Source organism: Phyllostomus discolor, chromosome 3, assembly GCF_004126475.2.
Source record: "Phyllostomus discolor isolate MPI-MPIP mPhyDis1 chromosome 3, mPhyDis1.pri.v3, whole genome shotgun sequence".
NCBI classification, from domain to species: Eukaryota; Metazoa; Chordata; class Mammalia; order Chiroptera; family Phyllostomidae; genus Phyllostomus; species Phyllostomus discolor.
In genome coordinates, this window is record NC_040905.2 from 131,768,234 (window position 1) to 131,784,432 (window position 16,199).

At 37.6% G+C, this 16,199-nt stretch overlaps 1 pseudogene; it reads right to left on the reverse strand.

The window, feature by feature from the left end:
• Positions 1–7,247: 7,247 nt before the first annotated feature.
• On the reverse strand, positions 7,248–8,755 carry LOC114512587 (annotated as a pseudogene).
• Between the last annotated feature and the right edge of the window lie 7,444 nt (positions 8,756–16,199).

The following is a 16,199-nucleotide window of genomic DNA, read 5'->3' on the forward strand; positions in this document are numbered from 1 at the left end:
TGGTTTCCCATTCATTGTTCTGCTTGTTTCCCCAGAATCTTATCTTTGGTAGCTCAACCTAGAGGTTTCTTTCAGGGGATGGGAAGGGAGGGGTGAAATTTTCCTATAAGAGGCTTAATTACGGTTAATCATCTTAAACACACATTAAAAAAACAGTAATCTTTGGATCCTCATTTATTAAGTTCTCATGTTGGAAAAGCTTTTATTTGTTGTGTCTAGTAAGCTATGCTCAAGGAAAATCTAGTTCCTTTGTGTCCTGGGTCTTTATGTTCAAGCTCATCTTCAGAGGACTATCGGGCAATTTGATACTTGCCTTGCTGTCATCATTCACTGACTTCTCAGCTACATGTCGAATAAACATCCTTTGAAATTTCTCAATATTTTTTCAACTGCTTTAAATTTCTGAAAAATAAATTACCACTTAAAAACACATAAAAACATATTTATAAGGACAAACACTTTCCTTTTTGCCTCAGGCTTAGTATGGTTTAGCATGGCACTGTGAGATCTTGTCCTTAATGTTTTCCTCATCATGGGTTTTGGGTTTTTTTGTTTTTATTTTGGTTTTGGTCTGTCATTGTTTTATTTTTTGCATTACTACTTATTTTTAAAATACTACATTAAAATATTATTCACCTTGAACACTGAATTTTTTGGCATCCTATTAAATTTTGCCCCAGGGGAATGCCTCACTCTACTCACCCTAATCCCAGCCCTGTTCTGTGTTCATCCAGTCATCCACACTCCTTCTCAGCTGGCCTCTAGCTAGCCTTTCCTGCTCACCTGTGAAACTGCCTGGAGCCATAGAGGGAGGCCTAGGAAGCAGCCCTCACCACCCATTCCATAGATTCCAGGGTATGCTCCCATATTCCCAGCTGCACTTCAAACACAGGACAAGGGAGATCCATTTGGGGAAGTTAATTAGTTCAACTGGTCATCCTGAATGTTCACTATGTGCAAGGCTCTCCAGGAAGTTGGTTCTCCCAGAAGGGATATGCTGACAGCCTGGACAGGAAAAGGAACTTGAGCTGGAAGAAGTTACAGAAGAATGATCTTTGCCCTTCAACAACCCTAAAAAAATTTTTGAGAACCATGTCTTTCAGCGAGGAAGTTAAGGCAGGAATTAAGAAGGAGGAAACTCTGGAGGTGCCCCAGGGCTAAAATAAAGGACATAGATACAAGACAGAGAGACCCTGTTCTAAGGTCAGTTGTTCCTGCTTTCTGGAAAAGTGCTGAGTCGTGGTGAATCATGAATGTGCATGCCCAGAAGATGCTACATGACCCCTGCTTCATTATAATAGCATTATAATAAATTAACATTGTGTGACCTCCTTCCCCAGTGGCCAATCAAGGAAAATCATAGGAGACCACTTGCGCAGTAGTTTTAAAGTAATATAACTACTTGTACATGTGCAATAATATAATAGGGTCCAGAACCATGGGTGTCTGGGAATATAGGATAATAGGCCTAGCTGGGGGAAGGACACATGGAGCAGGGCCATTGAGATTATTTTGCAGGCCAGTTTTATATCTGATATGCAAAAACCATTATTTTGTATAGCAATAATAGCAGACTAGTCTTCTAGCCAGAATGGTGCCAGAAGGTATGCATAACTTTGACTCATGACATAACTAGGAGTCAGCTCCCTCTGCTTGCAGCACCTATGTGAGAGCTTGGAGATGGTTTGCTCCACACCTTGGGTCCATGCCTGCCCACACTTACTATGGCAGCCCAGAAAGGCTGAAAACTGCAGAAGTGCTGGCAAGTATAGACAATTGTAGGAGGAGTTAGAAATGGGGTTAAGGAGGAAGTTCTTGTCTGGGATTTAAACTAAAGGCGGGTCCCTACAAGGGAGTAGAGACAATGCAGGACAATGAAGGAGGATAATGCAAGAGCTTGTGGGGAAGAAAAGGAGTGAAAGGACTCTCACTGATGGGCTGTGAGAAGATGCCACGTGAATTAAGAACTGTAGATCGTAGTGACACAGCTGATGGTGCTGGAGACTGCAGAAAACTGGCCCAGCTGAGCACAGATGACTGAGAGGAATCTGGAGGAGTGAGCTGATAACTTCTGTTCTTTTTCTTCTGGAGGACAGTTCTTCTGATTGGCATGTTCTGAGACTGGCCTGCCAGGGCAAAGGGGAAAGGAAGGACTGTGTGTTTGTGGGTGTTTTAAGAAACTTTGGGATTTTAATGACGACATTCTGTCATTACTCTAAACCTAATAACTTTTAAATAGTTCCTTTTCTTTTTACCAAACTCTGGCATTGAGAGCCATAATTACTAAGGGCAGTGGGCAAAGAACTATAGTACAAAGAGACTCTGTGGTGGGTGGGGGCGGTTGGTGTCTAGTCACCCACCCACAGTCCGTTCTGTAGCAATAAGACCCCACCAAAACTAGCCAGGAAATATCTGCCCTATAAGGACACAATCCCTCCAGCCCCTGAAGTCAATTTCTGCTCGGAGTTGGCCTGTTCCCATGTTCTGTGGAGTGTACTATCACTTAATAAATATGCTCTCTCTGTTTCTGCTATTGAAAAAAGAAAGAGCTTGATGTGTTTGAGGAACAAATGTTAACCTTATTAGAATTTTCCCTCCTTTACTTAACTATGTATTTCTCTTTTGGCTGGTATAAAAATTATGCCATGAATGTCTCTATATTTAACTCCTGGCTATATTTCTAATTATAACCTTAGAAGTAGTCCAGCAGCCCTGGCCAGGTAGCTGAGTTGTTTAGAGTATTGTCCCAATACATCAAGGTTGTGGGTTGGATCTTTGGTCAGGGCCTATACAAAAATCAACCAAGGAATGCATAAATAAGTGGAACAATAAATCAATGTTTCTCTCCCTCCCTCCCTTCCTCTCTCTCTAAAATCAATAAATTAATTTTTTTTCAAAAGAAGTAGCCCAGAAAGGAAGATGTTGCTGACTCCATTGGAGGTAAACCTTTTCAGGCCAATGCATAGTTTCTTATTGCTTTCTAAAAATTGTACAAGTTTACTACATACAATATGAGTATAACAGTCCATCAGAAACTCACTTGTATTGAGTCTTAAATAATTCTAAACTTTTGTTCTTAAATAGGCTAAAGATGACATCTCATTATTTTTGTAAAATATTATTGGTTACAATTTGTATTTTATTCTTTGTGAAAGATCTGTACTGTTGTTTATAAACATTTTGGTGTTTTCTTATTAAAAACTGTTTCTTATCAAAGCTGTGAGTATATTAACGTTCTTTTTCTCATTTTAGTGATGCAGACTCCAGTCAGCAGGGTCTATGTGTTGTGGCTGCAACAAACAAATTCACATGGACTACAGAAGTCCTGTGGAGAAAAGGGACAGCACAGTCATTCTCTGAGTAAGAGAGGGCCCCGATGCCTGCCTGGACAGGTTTTTATTGCTTTTCTGGGAGCATTATATCTAGGATGGTCCTCATTTACTATGCACAAGTTCACTTTAGGTGATTAACTTTTACCAATAACAAAGGAGAGGATATTGCTAATTATTATAAAGAAAAGGATGTTTGCAAATGCAAGAGAAAAAGTGGTTGAACTGGTTACACTCCATTCTTGGGAGGTTTAGCTCAGACTTTAGGAAGTTACTTTAAAGATATGCAGTAAACATTTGCTGCCTCAATTCAGGGTGAGGGAGTTTTAGCAAAAAGCAAGCCTCAAAGACCCCTAGGTACATAATGCAGGTTCGATTCCCCACAGGAAAACTAATCTGTGGGCACGGGTCCTGTGTGCCAACTCACTCCCATCAGTTCTCTGAATCAAGGGCTGGTCTATATTTGCCACTGCCATGCAGACTGGTTCCCTATATTTTAGTCTTAAATATATTCCTCAATTGTTTCCATTTTAATTCCTCATCATGATTTTTGTTATTAGGATTGTTCATTTTTTCTCCACGTAGTAGAACCTATCACTCTTTTGAGAGTTCTTTCAACTCTTCTAAGACTAGAAACTCTGAGACACTGAATCACATCCACATATTTCTTTACTTTTTAAATAATATTGTGGTGAGGTAGGAGGGTTCACTTTTCATTGTAATCTCCTTGAAATGAGCTTTTTGGTTTATGAAGTGAGGTAAGGTCTAACTCTATTTGTTTTCTCCAGATTTTCACAGACCCAATAAAAAATGACCTCTTTCCTTGTGGGTTACAAAGGCATTTTATTTTGTGCTTGTTGTAGGGAATGAGTGAGTGGGGTGCTGGGAGCAAAGGTTTTGAGAAGAAGGAAGTAAGACTTTGTCTCAAGCTAGAGTATTCAAATACTGCTCACAGATAAGACTTTTCTGAATTCTAGTCCCAGTGTTTATCAGCTGGGTAACCTGAGGCAAGTACCTTATTTAGGCATTTTCTTTTGTTTTATTTAAAGATTTTATTTATTTATCTTTAGAGAGAGGGAAAGGGAAGGAGACAGAGAGAGAGAAACATTGTGCAAGAGGGAAAGAGTTAGCCTCTCACATGACCCCCCTCTCCTTCCCCCTCTACCTGCAGTCAGGGACCTGGCCCACAACCCAGGCATTGCCCTGATTAGAAATCAAACCGGTGACTTTTGGGTTCACAGCTCAGTGCTCAATCCACTAAGCCATATTATCCAGGACTAGGCCTTTTATTTAATTTATTTTATATATACTTACCTATATATAAAGTGGGGTTAATTATCATGCCTACCTCGTGGTTTGGATTAGGGATTAAATGCAATGATATGTGAAAAACATTTACCAAGTTGCCAGAATATAATAGTTGCACCAAAAGAAATGTTATTTAATAATATCATCTAAGACAACTTTTATCAACCAATAAAGCCACCCAAATTAAAGCTTATGAGATATCTTATTAGGTGGTATGATGAGAACTATATATTTGAATGAATAATATCAATTTATGGGAGACAAAAGCTAAATGCAGGGAAGAGTAAGGCTGGCTGGAACTGACTCTCTGGGGTCAACTCCGAAACACTTTGTCTTAATGTTTGTTCAAGAAGTTTTCTTGAAAAGACACCCTATTTTCCTGCTTTATTTCTGATTTATTTGAGTTTTTCTCTTGGTGAAAATTGTTCCTTGTATACTGTTTGGGGTCCTGGTCATTTCTTCCCTCTGTTTTTGTTGGGTTTTGTGACTTCTATGTGGATTGAAGCGACAATGGAAGGAGAAATGATAAGAGTAAATACTCAAATCAAGACCATGCCGTAACTTCTTTTAAACCTCAGAACAATCTTGAGAGAGTTATTGCAATACATTTTTTACAGATCATAAATTCAGGTACTGAATAACCATGTTTATTGGCCATTTTAATTTTTATTTAAAAGCCTAATCATAAACTTTAAAAAATTTTATTTTGACTCTTTTTTTTTTCTTGCAGATTTCATATCAATTTTTTTGGTATAATGGTTCAAATCTGTTTCCTGATTGTGCCCATTGTCATTTAATTTTATTTCTGACACTTTTGTCATTGAGAATAATTTAATAATTCAGTTTAATGTAATCTAATCACTTGGTTTTGCCCTTATGATTATTTTCCCTTTGCTTAGAGATTCGTTTCCCCATCTCAGGTAAGATAAATAGCTATTTGGATTTCATTTTCATTGTTTTCTAGTTTCTTTTTTTAATTTATGTTTTTTCTCCTTGACACAGCCAGTATATACACATTTTGGTGAATGGTATGGACTACAAATCTAATCTATTGGATTTTTTCTTCTAAATACTTTTAAAAACAGTCACTTCTGTATTTTTATTGTCCAGTCTTGTCTGAGGATATAAATATCACCTTAATCATACACTTACTTACTAGTATTGTTTGTGTACTAGTATTGCTTACTAGTGTATAGTAATCATACACTTACTAGTATTACTTGTGTACACATTAGTAACTACTTTAATTTTGTTTTTGAGTTGTTCGTTCTTTTGTCAGTTCCATTACTACTTTAGTAATTATAACTTCATAATACATTTACAAATTGTAAACACAAGTTTTCCACTTATTAACACATTTTCTCCTTGACTTCCTTGCTGGAAGAAAAGGAGATCTTCTCATGGATTGACAAGAATTCCATTGGTTTTTATTGCACTATTAATTCAAAAACAGCCTCTGGCAAACGACAGATTCTTTAGCTCCCTTGAGTAAAGGATGAGGAAAGGCAAACACATGGGTATCTGCACAGGGGCTGAGGGAAGATTTACATGAGGCTGCCTGCCTTCTCATGCTACCCAAGACCTCAGTTGTAAAATTTATATACTTACTTTGTAAGATGGCCAGAGAAGCTGACAAGTACTCTCTGATCATTTTTATCTAACACCCTGATTGATCATTTATGCTAAAATTTATAGTTCCCCAAATGGCATAGGACATTTCACATGTTTTTCCCTATTTGCTTCATTTCACTTGTGGGTTTGGAGTATCCAACTGTTCTTACCACTAAATTTCATTGGCCAATTCCTTTTTTTTTTTTTTTGCCAGATTAGATGAAGCAACACCTCCACCAACAAAATTTTCCTTAATATTTTCTATTCCGAGGAAAAAAAAACCCTGATCTATCCTAACTACCACCTGCGAACATGTTCTTTTCACTCTGCGAGTCTTCCCATGTCATGTCACACACTTTAAAAGTCTGTGAATACTGCCTGGCTGGCGTAGCTCAGTGGATTGAGTGCGGGCTGTGAACCAAAGTGTCGCAGGTTCGATTCCCAGTCAGGGTACATGCCTGGGTTGCAGGCCATGAACCCCAGTAACCACACATTGATGTTTCTCTCTCTCTCTCTCTCTCTCTCCCTTCCCTCTCTAAAAAATAAATAAATAAAATCTTAAAAAAAAAGTCTGTGAATACTGAGGATAAGAACTGTCTTTTTCAACCTTTATTCATGGAACCCAATACATTACTTTTCACACAATATCTACCCCACGATTAACCAATATTCTATGAATAAAGTATTTTAACATTTTTAGGTCCACTAAATTTATTTTTAAAATCATAAAACCTTTCTTACCAAAGAGCATTATATTCTGCGCACTGCTCAGATGCCAGGGACGCATAAACTATTGTTACTTTTTCTCCCCACATGAATGTTATAGTGACCAAAAAGCAACATATTTACTATAATTATACAGGGGGAATTTTCCTTTTTGACCACCAACAATGAACAAAAATTAAAATTCACTCATTCTGCTGCTGTTTCAAAATTTCAGTATTAGCTTTTTATACATCCATCGCCATCTCAACCTGTTTGTAAGGAACTAAAGCATTGCATTGGGTGAACAGCAAATATTTCACTACACTTCAAATGCAGAACACCTATGAAGCAGAAGAATGTTGGTATTTTTAAACAGAAGCAGATTAAAAAAAAAAGATGTAAAACTCCTTCAGTTCTTCACTAGTCTTAGAAAAACCATCCAGAATACTGCTTCATATGGTTATGCAGCAAATACTGTGCATTCTGTACTTGGTCCTGTGTTTCTGTAATGGTAATGGTCTCATTTTTGGACCCTTCTAAAAGTCATCCATTTTTATCCAAGGTCCTGACTCATGACAAATTTGTTTAATCTTCTGACCACCTTTGTCAATAGTATATCTAGTCAAATCTTTGGGAATAGTTACCTGTGCAGTAGCAATAGCTCCACCAAGATCACCATGTGAGCCACAGCCCCATATATAGGATAAATTAGGAATAATCATATCCAGAACCACCCTGTGGTTCATAAGGCATCTGCAATTCTGAGGGCTCCCAAAGTTCATCAGTAATGAAACCAACCATGTCATCAAAAATGTCTCTAGGTCTTTCCCTTTTGTCACAGACCATTAGCTCTCCTCCTCTTGGTGGTAGCAGTGGTGGAGGAAGAGGAAGATTCATTTGGAGCTCTACTACCACCTGACCACCTCGTCCAGGAAGAGGGAGAGAAGGTTCTCACTGAGGGCTCATGTCATCATAATCTCTTCTAGATAGAGGCTTTGAATGCCCACCTTGACCAGGAGGCAATCTGTGAAAACCGCCCACATGGAAAATCCCATAGAACATCCATGGCAGGGATCAGACATCATTGTAAAGCCACCATAATCACAAATTTCATCATAAAAATTGGAAATCATAAGGCTGTGCACATCTTTGATGGGAGACTCTGATACAATACAGATCAAAGATGATCCTTATGCACTCCACAACACTATCAGGATTTCCTCCAATAAGAACAACTCTGTCAGGGGAATGAGGACAGCATTCCTGGAAAAGCTTGATTATGGTCTGAGTGTTCTTTGATTTTAGCCCCTTCATCCCCTAAAATTCCGCCTACCAGACTCTGATGAATCAACAGTCTCAATTTGCAAAGTTGCTTCCTTTATAGTGTTGATAATTTAAGCATTCCACAGCATTGGTTTTGAGAGGGAGCTGGCTGGGAGCAGTGGGTGATGTCAACTGCAGGCCCTCTTCCAAGGTAGGGATGATTTTCTTCAGAATCTCTCCAATTGTTTCAATATCAGCACTGATACTTCAGACCATGGCTGTCTGGAATTGAGACACTGGCATTGTAGTCTGTGTGTAGAGTCTTAATATTCTTGCCTCATTTTTTAATCACTGTCCCAGCATTCTTGCTCTGAAGCAGAATGTGTAATTCAACCATCTCATCAGTGTTTCTAGATTTTTTAAAAGTTTATTCCTTTTCCATATCTTCTGCAGGGCATTTACCAAATTCACCACTGGTTTTGGTGTTGGGGAAGGTTTCCTCTGGCTGTTTAATTTCCATTTTCTGGGATTACAGGGACACCAATTGTGTAGGTCACCCTTCCAAAGCCTCCATGCTGCCTTAGCCAGTCACAGCTAGACAGAGAACAAACACAGCTTCCCTGCTCTCTCCATGCTCTCCTATTTTAACTTTTTATTTTATTTTATTTAAGATTATTTATTTATTTTTACAGAGATAGGGAAAGGGAGAGAGAAAGAAAGGGAGAGAAACATCACTGTGTGGTTGCCTCTCGCACACCCCCTACTGAGGACCTGGCCTGCCACCCAGGCATGTGCCCTGACTGGGAATCGAACCAGCAACCCTTTGCTTCACAGTCCAGTGCTCAATAAATTGAGTTACCCCATCCAGGGCTCTATTTTAACTTTTTAAAAATTAACCAGTGTGGTATGGTGCCAGTATCTCCTTAGACTGATCAATTTATGACATATTTTCACACACTTGAGAAAGCATGTCATGAGTGAGTCAGCAGAAAAAAATAAAGATCATAATAATCCTAAAAACTGCCCTGGTTGGTGTGGCTCAGTGGATTGAGCACTGGCCTGTGAACTGAAAGGTGGCTGGGTTTGATTCTGGTCAGGGCACATGCCAGAACTATGGGCGAGGTCCCTGGCTGGGGGCATGTGAGAGGCAACCAAGTGATGTTTCTCTTGCACACTGATGTTTCTCTCCCTCTCTTCCCCTCTCTCCAAAAAATAATAAATAGGATCTTTAAAAGTAAATTGATTAAATTAAAATAAATTGATCATGAAAAAACCAAAAAGTCATAATAATCCTAATAACTTGAAACAATTAAATTGTCAGATATGGAAAGGAAGAGACTGCTATCAAAATTACCAGGGAATGCTATACTTACTAAAATTAGAAAATCAATGGATGATGGGTGTGTAAAGATTGCTACCTAGCCACCCAAATCTACTGTGTAATAATGAATAGGGTAAAAGCTAGGAAAATGCCTAGATTACATTTTGTGGCCTTGTTGACCACTTTGTGTGACCATGTGACTAGTCTTCATGAAGGTTGCAAGGAAATGTGGCATGTGCCTCATCTGGGCTAGGGCACTTTGGACAGTGAATGTATAAGCTCTGGGCTTCATTTCCTTTTATCACTGGATGCCCTAGAGGACCTAAAAGCACTATAAATAGAGAAAGAGGTTTAAGCTAAAAGAGAGATAAAAAGCATTTATTTGAGTATTCAAGGTTGCAACCAGGATATGCAGGTGCAGGCAGCAGTTTAAAGAGTGCTCCAAAACAACAAAGAAAGGCAGAGCTTATAAAGACTTGGTTTCTATGTATCATTCCTAATCTGGACCTCTTTATGTAAATGAAGGATTTCAGTTAGGTTAGTTGAGATTGATTGAGTTCAACATGCAAATGAAAGATGTTGGCTGGCAAAATGGGTTGGCTACTTTCAAAGTAAATAATGTAGATAATCTGGTCATCATGGTGAGGAAGAAAACAAGGTACAGGCATGGCTGAGTAGTTTAAAGGTTTATAAAGAAACACGCTGGATGGAACCTGTGTGAGACAAACTTCTTCATGGCCTCTCAGGTCCAGTTTAGTTGACATGATATAAATAACTCTACCTTGACAATCTCTGTTCATAGCATCAAGGGTTGGGAGGAGCCAGAGTGGAGGCAAGCTTCCCACCAATGTGGACCATTGTATGAGTGAAAAATGTACTTTAGTGCTTAAGATGTCAATGTGTGTGTGTCTATTTTATGTAAAAATTTGGTTTCCCTGATTAATACAATTAACTAAATACAATATTAAATGTATTTGAACAAGGAATTAGTAAATTGGAAGACAGATTTAAAGAAATGTTCCATATTGCAGGACAGAGAGACAGATGGAATATATAAAAGAAAAGACATGGTCAATGAATGATGTAAGGAGGTCTTTAAATTAGTGTTTCAAAACAAAAAAGAAAAACAGATACAATTGAAAAGAAGCAATGTTAAATGAAATAATAGTTTAAAAATTTCCAGGCTCGGTGAAAGACATAAATCCTCAGATTCAGGAAACAAAATCAACACCAAGACATGGAGACTTGAAGAATGGTAGAAAAAAAAGATCATCAAAAGATTGATATTGAGACCTAAAACAGATTTAGTATCAATAGAAGATAGTGTAATAATATTTTCAAAGAGCTGAGAGAAAATTTCAAGTCCACTAAGAAGTGCATGGTCTTCTACAAAATTACTTAAGAGTGAGGGTAAGAAATGGAACACTACCAACACACTCTTCCACCAATGCCTGACATGTCTTCCACTATAAAATAGTGACTGCCTAAGAGCAAGAGCAATTTGTTCTTTTTGGTGTTATTGGGGCAGTTATACTCATTCAGATAGTGGCATCTGTTACCTTCAATTGTGTAATGACAAATTTGTTTTTTAAAAAGAATAAGGGTGAAAAATAAAATATTCATACGAATAAAATTGAAGACAATTTGCCACCAAAAAGCTCTCACTGAATGGTCTTCTAAATTATGTGGGTTTTATTTATTTATGCATTTACTTATGTATATATCTATTTATTTTTGGGAGAAAGAAAATCTTCAGAAGGAAGAACTGGATTACAAGGAATGCTAAAAAAAGAAACTGCCAGCCCTGGCTGGTGCAGCTCAGTTGACTGAGTGCTGGCCTGAGAACTGAAAGGTTAGTAGTTCAATTCCCAGCCAGGGCACACACCTAGGTTGTGTGCCAGGTCCCAGTTGGGGACATGTGAGAGACAACCGATCTATATTTCTCTCACACATAGGTGTGTCTTTCCCTCTCTTTCTCCTTTCCTTCCCCCCTCTCTAAAAATAAATAAAATCTTTAAAAAAAAGACAAGAAACTGCCAAACACATGGATAACTCTAAAGAAATTTTACTATAAACAACAAAAACTAACATTTATAATCATGGAGTTTTGTGGGGTTTTTTTAAATAACATAAAGATAATGGTCAAAATTCCTATGTAAGCTGTGTGTGCAGATGTTGGGAGGAGGTGTTTTAAATGTAGAAAAGAGACATTTAATGAATTTATTAATGTATTAACCTTAGTAAACATGTTCTAAATTTTAACTATAAAAATATATATATAACTTTCAAATTATTGGGGAGGTAAGGTGGAATTTTGAAAAAATGTTGAACAATACAATAGAAAGCAGAAAAAGAGAAGAAGGGGAAACATTAGAATAAATAGGAAATGCAAAGTAGGAGAGCAGAAATAAATCCAAATATATAACTGATTGTCTGAAAAGCACAAAATTAAGTTGTATGTTGTTGATAAGAGAAATGTCTACAGTGTACAGACAGAAAAGAGAAAAAGGAAAATATTGGATAGACACACCAAACAAAGCTTGTCCAGCCATTTATATTAAACAGTGATGTTAAGGCAAAACGTATTAGTAGCTGTTAAAAGTTCAAATTACCAGGAAAATATAACAATTTTGAAGATATGTATCCAATAGTACATAAAACCTCAAAAAATGTGAAGCAAAGCTCATAGAAATCCAAAGAGAAACTGAAAAATCTATGACCATACTAAGACATTTCTCAATGCTTTATAAATTAAATAACAGAAAGTTACTTTTAAGTAAACTTATGTGTTCAAATATTTACGTAAATAAATATTTAAGTAAATATTTGAACAAAAAATCTGATCTATATACAGATCTATATAAAACACTGACCCTAAATTTAAAAATGCACATCATTTTCCAAACATTTATGGAAAAATATATAAACATTGGCCATATTCTGGAGTATAAAGCTACTTTTCAATAAATTTCAAAGTATTGGTGTCATAAAGACTATATTCTTTTATCACAACTCAGTTAAAAATAAAATAATATCATACTAAGGAAACAATACTAATATTCTTAGAAACTAACCTGTCAATAACTCTAACTCATAAATTAAAGAAGGAATTATAATAGGAGTTGGGAATCAACTTTAATGTACATTACAACTAAAAGCACTACAAAGGTATAAATATACAAAAAATGAAAATATTTTGTAAAAGCAGAAGGCAGAAAATAATAAAAATAGTAACAGAAATAGATTAAAAATGAAATAAAAATATGCCTAAAGGTTCAATAAGGCCCAAAGTTTACTCTCAAAAGGAGAACCAAAGGGATAGACAAAATAAACCAACCAACCAACCTCCAGGATAATTGTTCAAGAGAAACGTACAAGATACTGTACTCCTTCAATACTAGGAGTCAGAAGAGAAGCAAAAACAAATCAGAGAAGCTTTTTTAAAACTAATCATAGCAATAGTTAACAGATTGCTTACCATGTACCAGATATAATTCTAAATGCTTTTTAAATGTTAACCTTCACAATAGCCCTATTATTTTCCCATTTTTTTCAAATGAAGAAACTAAACACAGAGAGGATCAGTGACTTGCCCAGATTCAAAGTATTTATTCCATCAGTAGGAAACAAGAAACCAGCAATCAACTTTGGAAGCTGGAAAGATCATGACTAACAATTGACTGTAAACCTAAGAGAGCTGAATTCTAAGCCCAAAGTGATTTAATCTGAAAACCATGCTGCTTAAGATACAGCCAGCTCACTAGATCCATGACGTCCAGCAGACCCTGCAGACCTCCATGGTCTGCTGGATGTCTGTTCTGTGGAGAGGAGTCTTGGGCTGAGGGCTGACCAGAGCACTTGAGTATGAGGACATCTTACTTAAAAAGGGAGGGAATTATGTAAATACAAACCAATTGCTGAGATTCCCAGTCCTCTTGGCCCTCACAATGATAAAATGCAGAAATCAACCCACTGAACATGAGACTGCATACTACTTTCTGGAGAATCTGAACAGCACATGAGGGAAAACCAAATAATATTGACTCATGGGTTGGGTTCCAAGATCATTCTGTTAGCGTAGGTAGCTATATATTCATAGGTAGCTAGATATAAGGAAGTGAACAGAGGGAATTAGGTATCAAGCATAATCAACCGGGGAGCTAAACTGGATAATAAGCCTGCCTCACTAGAAGTTGCAGCACTCATGGGCTCCTCAAGGGATGGTAGCCTTGCCCCACCAAGGGGATGAATACCCCTCCTCCCCCCATATAGGGAGAAAGGACCAGTTTTCCAATCTCCCAGAGTAGAACTGGTCTGTTACCCAAAGATTACTGGGACAGGGATGAAACAGTAAAGGGGAAATTCCTCTGCTAGATGCATGCCCAGGAAAATCTAAGATGGCACAGGAAGAGGTGCTTCCATTTTGGGGCATGCACATTAAAAACTAAAATGGTGATCATAAGGGAGAGTGTCTATTAGTCTGGGTAGTAGCATTGAAGGGATAAGGGGCACAGAACCAGAAATATCTAGGAAATGGATTGGTTAGGGACAGGACTCAAAATTAGCCTGTGAAGAATTGAGAAGTTGATTGGTTAGTTTGAAAGGGTGTCTGGTCCTTTCCAAGTGCAAGGTAATATAATCCCAGCTTTACAAGAAGCTCTCTCTCTTGCTTGGTAACATGCTTGCCCAGTTCACACATTTCTTCTCTCCACAGCAGTATTGCAGGACTAGCAGCCACTTGGGTCCCAGCAGCCACGAAGATTCCAAGCACAGTGTAGTCTGGGCACAGTGCAGGTCTGGGCACAATTCCAGCCAAAGCACAGCCAGGAACACAGACTAAGCTAGCCAGGTAAGGAGAGGGACTGAACTAAACTGAACCAATGGCACAGAATCTCTGGGCCTTGACCTTTCTGTGGCTTGGTGAAGACAAGGCTGGATTTTTTCTACAGTGGGATGGATGGTAGTGAGACACAGGGAGCTCAAGGGTAGTCCTTTGATTTTGCTCCTACAGTAAATCTTACCACTAAACCTTATACTCCCTTGAATGAGTCTTCCAAAATGCTTTTCTCATGACTCTGAAGGACACCACTTATACCACCATCAACCCCACAGTGAATGGCAAAGTTAATAAGCTACACTCACTTAGAGAACTTCCAGTGAGCTTTTTATTTCCTATTTTTAACCATGAGTAGACAGTCATGCAAAAACGTGAAGCCTCTAAAATGCAAGATAAAAGAAAAAATAAAATAAAATGCAAGATAAAGTTCAAAGCAAGCAAATAGAATCAACCTGTAGGAAGAAAACTATATATAAAGAAAAACCTTAAAATTATTATTTTATCCATGTATATATACCATATTTTTCTGGCCATGAAATGCACCTAGGTTTTAGAGGAGGAAAATAGGAAAAAATTTTGAAGCAAAAAATGTGGTAAAATATTTAATAAAATAAATAACATAATATTTCACCAATGTAAAAGTAAACAGAACTTAACAGCAGCATTAACAACCATTATTCCTCCCAAATTTGGTGGGGGCGGGGAGTGCTTCTTATAGTCCAAAAATATGGTAATCTCTTTGAGAATATTATGCACAAATAGCTACATGTATTTATAGCATATATGGACATAGATATATATCCAAAAATAAAGAGAATGGTATTTTATTTATTTTATTTATTTATTTTTAGAGAGGGAAGGGAGGGAGAAAGAGAGAGAGAGAGAAATATCAATGTGCGGTTGCTGGGGGCCATGGCCTGCAACCCAGGCATGTGCCCTGGCTGGGAATCAAACCTACGATACTTTGGTTCATCGCCTGTGCTCAATCCACTGAAAAAGCATTTAGAAAAAAGGAAAAACAGAAAGTAATTAAAAACTCAATAGAATGGTTGAAGAGAAAGTTGAGGAAATCTCTCAGAAAGGAGAGTACAAAGAAATGAAAAGCAAAAAAAGTTAAGAAAATCAGAGATTAATTTTTAAAATCCTGATGTCATATAGGATTTCCAAAAAGAGAGAAAAAGGGAGAAGGAATGTTGGGAAGAGGAAGAAAAATTGAATGCAGTACTGGAAAGATGCTTTTGTTGTCTATGAGCTAATATTAGCAACAATCATTTTTAATGGTGGTGTTATCACAAAGTCATTCTAAAACAGAGCTGGTGGGATATCACCTGTGGGGTTAAAAAATATTAATACTTTTCTTCCTACCTTCTAAATTCTTCTGGCTGGGTTAATAACCAAATTAATAGAGACAACAGGAGAAAATCAAAGATTAAAGCATACATATGGGAACTACACATAGGCAGTGAGGCAACATTTGGTATATAAGACATTTTCGGACAAAGGAGAAGTTGGAGAAATGGGGTATTAAATTTCAGAAATGAGACTGGGCAATTTACAGGGAGTTGAGGAAGAGGGGAATATACAAGGGGGGACCCCCCATAAAAACAGAATTATCTTCTGGAGGGTGGGCCTCTTGTACTACAGGCTGCCTCAGCTAAGTGAGTGTTCTAGGAACCCATCTGTGTCAGTGTGCCAGCTGGCGTTGTTGTGAGAGGCTGCATTTGACTTCAGTGACTTCTTTTGAAGATTCATTTGCCCATTTCATGATGGGTGAATTATGAGAGTCCCTTTCCACACTGAGTGTTCAGCAGTCTTTGATCAAAAA